Below are 14,035 nucleotides of genomic sequence, written 5' to 3'. Positions count from 1 at the left end.
GTTTCTTCTTTTTCTCTATCAGTTCTTTCTTGATATTGTTGATTATAGTACATACTCTAACTATCTCTTTCATTTTCATTCATTTGATCTTGTTTCCTTCCTCTAAACTCTCCTTCATTGGTAGTCCCACAATACTAGTTCCCACTTTTTGGTCAATTTTGACACTTATTTGTTTAAAAAAACTTACATACATATGCTTAAATTACTAAAAAAACTGTAAATAATTTGGAGATGATGTAAACTAGTGATTTGTATAATTTTCTTTCTAGTTTCTAAAAATATTTTTATTTTATTTTTTGAATTGATTGAAGTCCATTTTTCTTTCTCCTTTGAGAAGTGGTGTATATGAAAAGTCAACATTTTTAAAGGGTGATGGTTGTTTTGATCAACGCAACTTGTTCTAAAAATATGATAATGATAAATTTCTTTCAAGACTCGAATGATAACTTCAACACCTAGCAACATTAGTTGATTTTATTCAATTTTGTTAAAAATTGTAGATTTGTTTTGATGGTAAAGTGATGTCAATGATAAATTAGACATAGGTTGATTTTGATCGATATAATTTATTTTGAATAAATTGAAATGCATTTTTTCTTATTTTTCTAGAAAGTTAAAATTCATACCTTTGATTTTAAAAATTATTTTCTTCCATTTTCTATTTTTTCCAAAGCTTCAAACAAAGATTTATGAAATGGCCAAACAACCTATATTTGATAAAATTACTAAAAACATATCACAATAAATACAATGTTTATTAAAAGTATAGTCATTAGAAAGATTATTCAGAGTACAACAATGTGATATATTTAGTTTCATAAAATGGACCTATTTTTCCCTTGTTTGATCCCTCAAAATGACAAAAAATGATTGAAAATTTAGGAAGTTTGAACAAATTTCTATTTTGGGACCTTTGGACGAAGGGGGCTTCAAATGAATCCCTTAAAGAGGCTTCATATGGAGGGGGTTTCATTTGAATCCCCTTAGGAGTATTTTGTGTGGCCCTAGGGGGTTCAAAAGAACCCCTTAGCCCACTTTTTGTCCTCTTATTGGCCCTAGGGGGGTTTGAATGAAGCCCCCTAGCCCACTTTTTGACCATTTATTGATCCTAGGGGCTTCATTCAAAGCCCTTCATGCCGATTAGCATAAAGGGCTTTGAATGAAGCCTAGGGCTTCAAATGAAGCCCCTAGGGCCACAACTTCATTTGAAGCCCCTAGAAAATGATTTTTGCACTTTCCATCTAATTTCTTCATGATGGAAAGTGGGAACCATTATTATGGCCTTATCCTCATATTCCCTTATACATATGATTTGGTGTTTGTTTAGAACCTGCAATTCTTGTACTATACTATCCACGCTTCTTCTTTCATTTCTTTTTCTTTCTTGTTGGTTTCATTTCACCCTTCTATTTTCCCTTTCTATATCATTTACTTGCTCATGACATTTCTTTTTATATGCCCTTTGATAAGTGCTTCTGTATTCTCTTCCCTCCAAGTGAGATTGGATATCTATATTTGTAGTATAATTGTATTGGTCAATTTCTATTTGAGGCATTGCGTGTTGTTGTGGAATATTTATTCTACTGTCCATTTCACTCATATTTCCATCTATTCAATTGTCATTATTCATTCCTACAACAATTTTTTCTTCTCTTTCTTTGTCAATTCTTTGGCTAGGGTACATACTTTGAATTTTTCTTTCAATTTCATTCCTTTGCTCTTGTTCTCTTCTTTTATACTCTTCTCCATATTCCCTTATACATTCAATTTGGTGTCTACGATAGTTAGAGTCATAACTTAGTGTTTTCATATGATTCCTATTTTGTTCTTCGATGGAAACCAATTGTTGTGGACACATATTACTGGGCATAGTATCTATATTTCCTTGAACAATGTTTCGATCATGTAATTCTTCATGTAGTTTTGTTATTTGTCTTCTAGAAAATATTTCCCTATCTTGTTCATTATGAATGAGACGTCGGTTTTCCCTTTCTATAGCACTCATTTGTTCTTGCTTTCTTCATCTATACTCTCTTTGATGCTCCCTTCTATGTTGTCTTCTTTATTCATCAGTTTGAAAGTTCAAAGCTCCATGTGGAATTACTATGAACATCAAATAATTAAATGAGAGTATTTCTAATATAAGATTAAATAATGTGATATTTAATATATATTATTTAAAAACTATATTTTAAAGAATACTATTTGATAATTGTAGACAAATTTAAAACTTAGATATTATCACCAAAAATTAATATGAAATAAGAACATAAACTAAAATTTGATTTATAATTTATATTTTATCAAAATGTAATTTACAAGATACTACTGATTTTTCTAACCCTTGTGTCTTATAAATCATTTTAAAAGTTAGTATTCTATCAGTCATGCAATTAACAAATAATGGTAATTTATTAACACCCAATTTTTGTAATTGAACAAAAAAAATCAGCATATAAAATTGAACATACAAACCATGTTTCAAATATTTACCTAATATACAAAATTGACATATATATAAACATATATAATGTACAAAAAACATATTTATTTTCTTAGAAAAGAAGAAATCATTACATTGTAAAACACATATTTAATTTCTTATTGTTTTCAAACATGATTGATATCACCTGCTTGCTGTTCTATGTGCCTGTTTATCTGCTTGCTTACTAAAATGATCTAAAAAGTCCAGAAACCTTGTCAAAATTAGTTTCTATTGTAAAACTGGTCTGCCTTCTCACGTGAAATCATTTGGGTCTCGTGCAAAATCATCTAGTCCTCGTGCAAAATCATTTTGTTCTCGCATGAAATTAAACCTCTGTCGTCAGTCTTCATGTGACCCTGTGAACTTCTTCGTGTGAAATTAAAACACTGTTATTGACTTTCGCACAATTCAAGAAACTTCTTCGCACAGCCTATAAAGGTTTCTCGCGCGAGATCTTGTGTCAGCATTACCAATTTGGGTCTGTTTTAGCTATCTGCGGATTGCACACTATCTTTTTCTGTGTCCGTCTATTTCTTTGTTTGAAAAAAGTCCCAAATAGTGGCATCCTACTTAGCTAATGACTTGCGATCCATACTTTAACTAGTCTTGTCTCTCAGTTATCTTGCTCTTGTCCTTTAGTGCTTGTTGTACTCTGTGTCATGATAGTCATAATCTTTGGTTTTTCTAGCCTTCAAATCTGACTATTCGTACCTTAATATACTGCAATCTTATCTTGCTTTTTTGAGACTACATTCTAGTTTGGTCTTTGTCTAAGCTTTTGCTTTTTGTCATTGTCTATGACTATGGCAACTTAACTTACGTTCTAAAACTTGGCTATCACTACTTGAAACATAGTACATCAAAATCGCTAATAACCAATGTGCTAAATCCAATATTCCTAGTGAGGAAGAAAAGCTACTTATTGCAAACATGAAGCAACAAATCCAATCAATGAGTACTCAACTTCACAGACTAAAAGAAGAGGAAAACATGTCATCGAACAAATTCTCCTTGAGGGAAATTTTCCCTTCCTTCTATGACAACCAAAAATCACATTCTTGTGATCTTGAATTTAAGATATCTGAGAACACTTCACAAACACCCAAGAAATCTAGAAATATCTTTGAAGAAAAACCTTGGGAACCTAAACCAAAGCGTGATTTCACACCTTTGGGAAAATCTTACAAATTAACCTTGGAAGAACTTCTTCAAGAAAAACTCATTACTTTACCTAAGCTCACTTTGGCAGGAGTTTCCTTTATGAGTAACTATTGTGTCTATCATAGACATAATTTACATAAAACTTCCCATTGTAAGGAGCTGAAAAACAAGATCCAAGATCTCTTTGACAATGGTATAATTCAAAAATCTAAGCTCTCAACTACTAAAGATTCTACTCTCAAGAAGGATCAACCTCATGAAACCATGTCTAGAAATGGTTCAAACACAACTTCTACTGCCTCCAACATACATCCATTTTCTAAATTGTCCAATCTTTCCAACCCATATTCACCAAAAGAACTCACTACTCCCCTAGTTGACTATGTGTACCCTCAAGGACTACCTTTAAAGGAAACTCAAGCTAATTTTGACTTAGCTACAAATCTCTCCAATACTACACAAAGAAAAGATCCAAAACCTCCATGTGTTGCTCCTCTTATTATCCCCAATCCAACTATTCGTCCATTTTCCCTTCAAGAGCTTGTTATGGAGACTCTAGAAATATATTCAAATATAGATTCAGATACTCCCTCATCCTTGGATTTGGTTTCATGTCAAGAGGACCACTTAAATGATGAAGAAACAAGTGTTGATCAAGACCAAGATTCCTTCATCCCCTTTCAAGTCTTCCAAGATCTCGTGCTTCCATCTCAAGAGCCACATAGTCCTCCATCTCCCATGTCATGCACCTCTACTAAGCAAGATCAAGATATTCCTTCCACCATCCTTAAGGAGATTATAAAAGACCAAGAGAAGGATACTTTTCCTATGTTACCTAAAATTTCTTTTGAAGAGAAAAGTGTTCCCTCACTCTCTTGTTCTACCTCACTACATTCACTTCAAAACTATGCTCAAGCTTTAAATAATCCTATCAAAGATATTGCTCCTATAATAGTTGCTCATAAATCTATTAATGGCATTGGTCATGTTGCTCACTCTAAAGATGCTGATATCCATACTCATGGTCCATTCACATCTTCTAAATCTATCCTTGGTCCCTACCCATCTAAGCTAAAGCCTTCAAACCTTCCGTCTATTTTGGGACCTTATGTTCCTCCATCTCCTACTTCCACTCTTAGCTCATTACACATTCCTCCTACCCTACCTCAAGATCAACAAAGATACACATACTTGAGCTCTTCACATCCATGTTTCGATCTAAACCAGTCATATTGGCCTCATTCATCCATAGATCCCAAGTCCTTTGGAAGCAATTTGGATGATCAACTCAAACACAAGTGCATGAATCCATCCTCAAAAGCTCACTGTGTCTCCTCTAATCGACATGTGAATGTCAAGAAGAAAAAAACAAAAAAGAGACCGCAAAGGTCCACTATTCAAAGAGCTCAACCAAAGAAAGTATGGGTTCTTAAATCTATTATTGAAGAAATGCATTCCAAAGCATCTAATGAAAAATCAAAAGCTATATGGATTCCCAAGTCTCTTTTGAAGGACTTGAATATTGAAAACAAATCAAAGTTGACATTCAAGCTTCTAAAGGCTTCCACTCCATCTTCTTCCCAACATCTTCCTAAAAAGGTTTCAAAACCTTCTACTCCACCATCCTCCAAAGTGGCTTTGCTACCTCATATATCTAAGCCTCAATCTATTTCATCCATATGTCCTCCATCATTCCACTACCCTTCAAGGTGTGTGTCAATGTTGATCTTTCTTAATATCTCATCCACCCTCATGAGATCCTCTAAATCTTATGCCTGCTTGCCATCCTTGCTTGTTTCAGTCTTCCAAAACCAACAACCTTATCCTCCATCTACCTCTCATTTTCCTATCTCCCTTCCATTACCCTATCAGCATCTTTGGGCATACCTTTCTATGGTTTTGGCTTATCATAATTTATCCTTCCAATAGGAGCACTATTCAAATTGAAGAAGGCTTGAATTCTTTCCAAAAACTCTAAAAATCCAAAAAAAAGAAAAGAAAAAAAAAAGAAAAAAGCAAAAAAATGTGCCTTGGTGAAAACCTGGAAACAGGCACCTTGGTAGCAAAAGTAAAGGAAAATAAATCTGTCCTATGGTGAAAACCACTTCTTGTGGCACCTTGGACAAGTACCATGATGAAAACCTGGTAAACAGGCGTCATGTTTAATTCTTCCATCCATGACATCCGATTATGATCTTGCTTATCCTTTAGATGTCCTCATTCCTGAAGTCATTCACTCATAACCTCCATAACAAACTTTGCTGTCCTATTTAGTTAACCCTTTGATCTTGATCAATGAAAGAAAGAAGAAAACTTAGTTCTTAGCAATCTCTTGACATGGTTATTTTCTTGGATTACTTACACGATACCCTTCATTACACCATGATCTTATATTGTTATATCCTTTTTCCCTAGCTTGGGTAATCTTGTGAAGCCTTTCCTTGAGGGTAACATTCACTGCTTCATACTCCTTGCCTATCCATCTCCACTTATCCACCAGCTTGCTACTACATATTGTCCTGCACCTTGCTAGACGCTGAAACAAAATCAAGGTAATCCTTCTTGAGAGCTAGTAATCTCTGAAAAAGTTCTAAAATTTTGAAAAAGTCCTAAAAAAAAGTCCTAAAAAAATTGTTATCCTGGTGAAAACCTAGCAAAAGGTGCCTTCGTAACACCAAAAAAAGTGAAAAATCTAAAAAATACAAAAAAAAATAAAATAGAAAAATACCAAAAAAAGTTGAAAAACAAGAAAAGTGCCATTGGTGAAAACCTAGAAATAGGCATCATGGTAGAAAAAAAAGAAAATCCATCCAAGAAGGTGAAAACCTAGTAAATAGGCGCCTCTTGTTCCCAATGCTCCATCTTGTAGCGCATCTTCTGGCTATTTTGTATAGTTGCTTTCACACTTTTGCTTTCCTGCTTTCCTACTTTTTGCTCATGTATCCATGGATTGAGTCTTGTCATAGCTCAGGGCATTCCCCCTTTAGTGTCACTATTTTTGAGATTCTCTTCATAGAATCTCCTTCACAACAATCACCAGTGGTTCTCACTACGTCTGCCTAATGTTGCTAGTCACTATTTTTGAGATTCTCCTCATAGAATCTCCTTCGTGACAATCACCAGTGGTTCTCACTACGTCTGCCTACTGTCGCTAGTGTCACTATTTTTGAGATTCTCCTCAAAAAATCTCCTTCGTGATAGTCACCAGTGGTCCTCATTGCGTCTGCCTACTATCACCAGTGACACTCTCTTTAAGATTCTCCTCATAGAATCTCTTTCGCAACAGTCACCAGTTGTTTCAATTGTGTCTGCCTACTACTGCTAAGTTCATGTCTCAAGATTCCTTTATGGAAGATCTCTTTTGCATCAGTCACCAATCATCCTAGTTGTGTCTTTCTATTGTCACTTAGTCCTTCTTAGGTTCTTCATCGTGAAGATTCTTCTTTGACCTCAGTCACCAGTCGTTTTGGCTGCATCTACCTATTGTTGTCACCTTACTGAAAAGATTTCTTTCAAATGTATTCTGGACATTGACACTTGACATCAATCCCAAAACATTGAACGCAAAAATGATATACTTGTTTGGATATACTGAGCTTTTTCTTTGTTTGCTTTTTTGTTGCTTTATCATATCTCCTCGAGTAACTCGATGATGTCATCTTCGACTAGAGAAGTAATGACTGGGGGCATGATCTTTTTTTGGCTTTCTGTCTGTGGTTTAGTTCCAACAAGTTGATACATTCCTATAAAAGGGGTGTCCACTATAAGAGCCTCCATCTCGTATTGGATGGCCGTGTTTACCTCGACTCCTTTTATACAGATACATTAATGACATTGGTTCTTCTCCTTGTTTGTTGGAGTGAACTCTTCATGCTATAGTACATACTGATACTCATCCTATTAAGTGAACGTACGGGTCATTGCAAGTATATCTAGCACATTTCTATCTCAGGTTACGAATGCAAGGGTCATTACGGACAGTATAAATACTGAGTATTTAGCATAAGATGGATCTCCTATGTGTTTGGTGTGTCTGTTATGCAAGAAACATTCAGGTCATCCTAGCATCTATGCTTTGATGCTTATGCTAACTTGCTACATTAAAAGGGACAAATGTTTTGGTTATTCTAGCTTCTTGTGCCTCGAATGCTTACATTTAATCTCAAAAAACCAATAACATATGTTATATTCATGTTTCCATGATTGCATTGTCAGTGGGAATTGTATAACATACGAGCTTTATTTTATATCCGGTGATGATTAAATATCAAGGCTTGGTAACTAGACCTAGGGTTGCATTTAACATAATCTTGCATTACATACTTCACTTGCATAAGCATGCGATTCAATTGCAAATCTACTTTCACCTTCTCTAATGAGGGATTGCTGATCTCTTCAAAGTATCATGTTATTTCACAAACTGTACAAATGATTGATTAATCACCCTCTTGGCTACTTTGGTTGCTCTAAACCCATTTTTTGGGATTGAATTCAAAATATGACACACTTAAGTGGCTCAAAATGCATTTTAAATTTTTTTGTGCAATCCAAATCTTTCTGATACTTTGCAATTCTTGGAATCTTTTCAACTCAAACTTGGTCTTTTGGATCTCAAAATCACTTCGGATCAACCTCAAAATTTCTTTTGATCATTTTGATCTCTTCATATTTCTTCAAATCGTTCTCATCTCTTTATATTTCTCTAGATCATTCTGATCTTTTTATATTTTTTCAGATCGTTCTGATCTCTTCATATTTCTTCAGATCATTCTGATCTCTCCAAATTTCCTCAGATCATTCTGATCTCTTCATATTTCTTCAAGATCATTCTAATCTCTTTATATTTCTTCTAATCATTCTAACCTCTTTATATTTCTTCTAATCATACTAATCTCTTCTATATTCTACTAAACCTTGGATTTCTTCTGTATCTTTCATCACTCTCCTTACATCATAATTCTGGTGTGTCATCTTTCGATTTTGCTCCTGAGGGGGCAGGATGATTACATCATTGAACTAAATTTCAACTCATTTTGTGTCTCATTACTTGGGGCATCTGGTTCCCATTTTATGTCCTTCTCACTTGGGGCATCTCATTACTTAGGGCATCTTGTCCTCCTCTTTCTAGCATCCTTGTCATCTACTTCATCTTTTCATCATTTGATTACATCTTATAACATTTCTGATCTGATTCTAATGGACAGGTATCGGGATAGTCTAAACCCCGACTCCTGAGGATCAAGCCTCGTTCTAGGGATGATTCTGTGACTCATAATTAGTTCTTATCAACTTAGGTATCTAGGTGTTCTACTTGGATCCTTTAGTATTAAGCTTCATGCTGGAGATGATCCTTAAAAGCTTATCTATTTCAACTTAGGTATCTAGGTGTTCTACCTAGATTCCTTAGGATTAAGCTTCGTGTTGGAGATGATCCTTAAAAGCTTATCTATTTTAATTCAAGTATCTAGGTATTCTACTTGGATTCCTTTGGATTAAGCTCTGTTCTAGAGATAGTCCTTAAAAGATCATCAATTGGTCTCCATAGAATCAATTTTGGAACCAATCTTTTTTTTTTGATATGCGCATCATACTTTTTGATTTTCTTTGAATTGAACGTGTTGCTTGCACATTCATTCAAAGAGGGGCAAAATGTAATACCCCAAAATTGGCTCATTGCCATGATACCAATTCTGGTCTATTTTGATCATTGCTAAAGTCCTATTTCATTAGATAGATTCTTAATCTAACTCGCTACTTGACTTAATTGTCAAATGCAGAAGACCCTAATATGCATTCATCACATTTCTTATTTAATTCCTATAGTACGTACTCATATTAGTCGTATTAAACCTACTTGATTAATTATAATTTAATTTAAAAGTATTTATACTTTATTAAATTCAATTATCTCCTAAGACTAATGTACTATGGGATTAAATTTATTTAATTTAATAAATACGCCTATCTTGATTAACTAAATGTAATTATTTAGTTAAATGGGAAAGGTATTTCTAATTAATTAAAGAAAATTATTTAATTAAATGGAAGGCTATTCTTTAATTAATTAAACAAAGTTATTTAATTAAATAGGAGTAATTCCTAATTAATTAAATATAGTGATTTAATTAAATAAGAAAGTGTCTGTAATTAATTAAATGAAATTATTTAATTAAATAGGAAATATATTTATGAGAGCATATCTCATTTTATTAAATTAAATATCTCTCCAAAATCCTTCTTCAGTTCAAAAAGGGAAATTCCCAGTTCACTGTTGATCAAAAAGGAATTAAATCAGTTAACTCCTTATTCTACTCAAATTAAATCAATTAACTCCTTATTCTACTCAAATTAAACAGTTAACTCCCTTTAATTTCGAAATCTTCCTTTATGACTGAACTTCACCTTTAATCTTGACCATTGATTGAAATCGATCTCAACCGTTGATGGATTCCAGGAAAGTCTATTTAAGAGACCCTCATCTCTTCATTTTGGGGGAGGATAAATTTGGAATTTGCATCAAATTGTTGCTGGAATTCATACTCACATTTGCTCATATTTTACATACATTTGCATCCTTAGCTTAATTTCATTTAGCATAATATGCATATGATTAATCTAGTTTCCTTTACTTGTTCTTAGATTAGAATGCATTTCTCATTCTAGATTAATTTGCATAATCATATAGATTAATTTCATTTCTTAAATCCTTCATTCTTAGAGGGTCTGGTTGCTTAACACCTCAAATCTGAGGATATCTAACAAGAAATATCTCTTTAGATAGAAGGCAATAGGTTGCATTGCTAGCTAATTTTTGGATGAGCAATCCAATGTTCATTCCGGGATGAATCCGCAAATAAAGACTGTGTTGAAGTGTGTGTGTTAGCGAAGGCCGCATATTCACACATAGAGGTATTACCTATTAGTGGGGGGCAGAGTGTGGGGGGTGAGGCATAATCCACTAACAAGGGAAAGGTAATTAAGTTCTTTTAAAGTGATTAAATATTGATGAATTCTTGTAAAATATTTGTGCTAATGAAATTTAGTTACTTTCTTTATTATACATGGCATGGCTACTAGATGAGTCCAGGCATATTCGGTGTCATAGACCCTCTGGCATTTCCATTTGCAATGAGAACCCCATTATATGTATAAGTATCATTTATTTGTTATTTTCCTTATTTTCATAAACAAATTCAAAATTTATTTCCATGATATTAATAGCTAGGATTTTGTATCTCATAGGAAACACCTAGTGCGTAGGACGCTAGATGTGATGGGGACACAACCCAAGCACAGAATGGACACAACAGGAAAGGAAAATTTTATTAACTATGAAAATATGCTATTACACTTAGTGCAGAGAAACAGACTCCAAAACATGCCTTATGGGCTTACAAAAGCATAAATCTGGAGATAATTTCTTCTCCCAGTACCTTCTCTCAAACTCCACTCTGAACTGCCTTTAACAATGCCAGAAATGTTCTTAAATAGACCCCGAAGAGTTAAGGATTAGGAACAAATTCTAGAAAGTGCTAGTTGGCATCCACTGACCAAATAGAAGGCTCTAGAAGTTGCATTAGAAGTTGGCACAAAATTAGAAGAAACTAGAAATGGTAACCGAACTTTTGAGAGGCATAACTTTTGAACCGTAGCTCCAATTGATGAACTGTTTACATTTTCAAAAATCTCTTGAAGTGCCTATAGCCCTATGGACCACCTCCGCTCATCCCCCATTTTTTGGCCCTATTCAAGTTCATTTAATTCCCCTAACCTAACTTTGAAACATTCTTAGGATGTCTCCAGAAACCGAAAGCTGCGATAACTTTCAAACCATGGGGCCTTTTGACCTAATTCTTTTTTTGGAATTCTCTAAATAAAAATTACATTCATCTAGCCAATGTAAACCCTCTAATTTACCAAAATTATGGCTCAATTACATACTCCTATTTTTTTAGCATTTACACATATCCCAAGGTGATTAAAAACTCTAACCCAGAACACTAATAGTGGAACTGTGAGAGTTGGAACCTTTATTTGACCCAAGTGGGTATCCAAAAATGAAAACACATGAAATAGAAACTAAGTCTAAGTACATTTTTTTGGGTGACACAGGATTGCCCTTATACTTATGGATGCTCCTGCATTAGGATGTCAAAGTTTTGTATCTTTTCTCATGCAGCCATTATATCCAAAGGAGGAGTCGATAGAGGTAAGTTTTAGTTTGAATTCTTGATCATATGTTGTAAATTTAGTGCACTATTAATTATAATGTTATAGTTTAAGTTGTAAATCCATATGAAAACCATATGTGAACATATGTAGGCCATAATCAACGAGGTGTAAGCATTGCCGAGGACATATGAGAAGATTCCTAACCCCTGCATGAGGTCAACAAGAGAGGTATTTATGATGAAAGTTTAAAACTATAAAGGATCATTATGCATTTGAGCAATTTCATTTCTATATACATAGAATCATATAAATTCAGTAGTCTAACTTTGGGTTTTCCTTTTTTGTTTATGTAGGAGGCATCTAATCCACCTAGTTCAGTGAAGAGGCTCCATTTTGATGATCCACCAGTAGTATAGGATAGTATAGTTGTCATAGGATGCATCATGAGACATTTTGAGATGGAATATGCCACACTGTATACAAAAGCATTGATATTATACACATTTTGGTGGCATGATCAATCACATTTTGTATATGGATCTATGTATTTTTATTTTTATTTGCATAACTTGTTTATGGATACATGAAATTTGATACATATTTGTACATAATTTGTCTATGGATACATATGTGTGTGTGTGTGTGTGTGTGTGTGTGTGTGTCATTTATGTGCACAAAGTATACATATTTATTTAGTATAGTATAGTTCAATTTATCATGGATCATGTATATTGTTCATGTTTATGGTGTTGGTGTTTCAAAACTACCAAGCAAAAAAGTACTTAATACTAGGATTTTGAGGGTAAATCTTGGTCTAAGGGCTAGCAACCTCCTATATTCAACTAAGAAAAATTCAGATTTGGATCCAACTTCAACAGAATCATAGAGATTCTCTACTCTTTAGGTTCTGCAAAACCAAGGCATGCACACTTGAGGGATATATGGACATATAACTAATTTATAGTTCTTGACTTCAACGTATTCTTATTTTGCAAATAAGTGTTGACCAGCAATTTAACTCTTCACAAAATAAAGTAAAAATTGATTTGATTTATATTTGTGCTCTATGTAATTCCATGAACTCAATAGTTTGCATCCTAAATGGTGACCAGTTCCTAATCCATTGGTACAAAGAAAATCACACCAGTATAACTTGATCTATTCAATTGCCTTATAATTGAAACTATTAAAAGTTAACTCTAAATTCTTGTCTTATGAACATCCTCTCATACACCTAGAAAAAATATCAATTCAATGAAAGCATATTCATTTAATTCCTTGAATTAAGAGCAATCAATGAATAGACATACAACCCATCCAAGCTAAATTAAAATGAAAGAACATTATTCATTCATTCTCAAATCTTTAGATTTATGAAATAGGAGACAAAATTTAGAGACACAGATGTTTGTAGAACCTTCCCTTTGTATTTATTTTTCTTGAAAATAATACATCACTGGCATCGAGTTCAAAATAACTCAAGATTAAATACTGAATCCTTCTATGTTCTAATTATTTTTAGGTATGCAAAGATGAATACATCACAAAATTCACACAAAGACTATTGGATCAACTACAAAAATATCCTAAGACTCAAACTATATAGAATTCAAACCCTTTTTCTAGCCTTGGGATCTCATTTATATAGCATGAGATGCAACAAGCTTCAAGCTTAGAGAAGAATGATACCTATCCTTAAAAAAAAAATATTTTACAAACAAAAGGTTGCTATCATAATAAGAGAAAAATTTGTGCTTCCTTTCTTTCTTGCAACAAAATGTCTCTATCATGAATCTTCTTGTTGTGGGGCCATTTCTATTGCAACTTCTTGTTGCTGAGAGGCTTGATGTGATGATTTGCATAGATGCATTTATTGTTCCTCTAACTGTGGGACCATTTGATTTGCATGTGATGAGTCATGTTCTGATATCTAAAAACTAATTGTGACTCATGGCTCTCTGATGTAACACCCCAACCTTGCTTCCAAACCCCAAGCTCTCTCTCAGGGCTACCTTAGGTCATTCACTAGACCCACTAGGGCTTCTTCACACCCTATAATTACTAGGACCCTGCTCAAGAGATCCTAATCCTTCAGTTGGGGGTACACCAACAAAGTAACATCAAATTTCTTACTAGCTGGCTCCAGTCCGCTATTAACCCTCAAATCCATCTATAGCTCCAAGGGTACCAGTTCTTCATCTAGGGTTTTTGTAGACT

The 14,035-nt window shown here is 33.8% G+C and overlaps 1 long non-coding RNA gene across 1 annotated transcript in view; it reads left to right on the top strand.

Annotated features, from left to right (window-relative positions):
• The window catches only part of LOC149575789 (uncharacterized), a 38,865-nt gene extending 26,530 nt beyond the window's left edge, over positions 1–12,335 (top strand). The window contains exons 3-5 of the long non-coding RNA XR_016360235.1: positions 11,759–11,855; positions 11,969–12,046; positions 12,172–12,335. This is a non-coding gene — a long non-coding RNA (uncharacterized LOC149575789). The remainder of the gene's footprint in view (positions 1–11,758; positions 11,856–11,968; positions 12,047–12,171) is intronic.
• Positions 12,336–14,035: the final 1,700 nt, after the last annotated feature.

This window comes from Cupressus sempervirens, chromosome 2 (assembly GCF_028749045.1).
Source record: "Cupressus sempervirens isolate cs-2001-9-10 chromosome 2, ASM2874904v1, whole genome shotgun sequence".
Lineage (NCBI taxonomy): Eukaryota > Viridiplantae > Streptophyta > Pinopsida > Cupressales > Cupressaceae > Cupressus > Cupressus sempervirens.
Note: the sequence above shows the minus strand (reverse complement) of the source record. Positions and strands in the feature narration are given on the sequence as shown.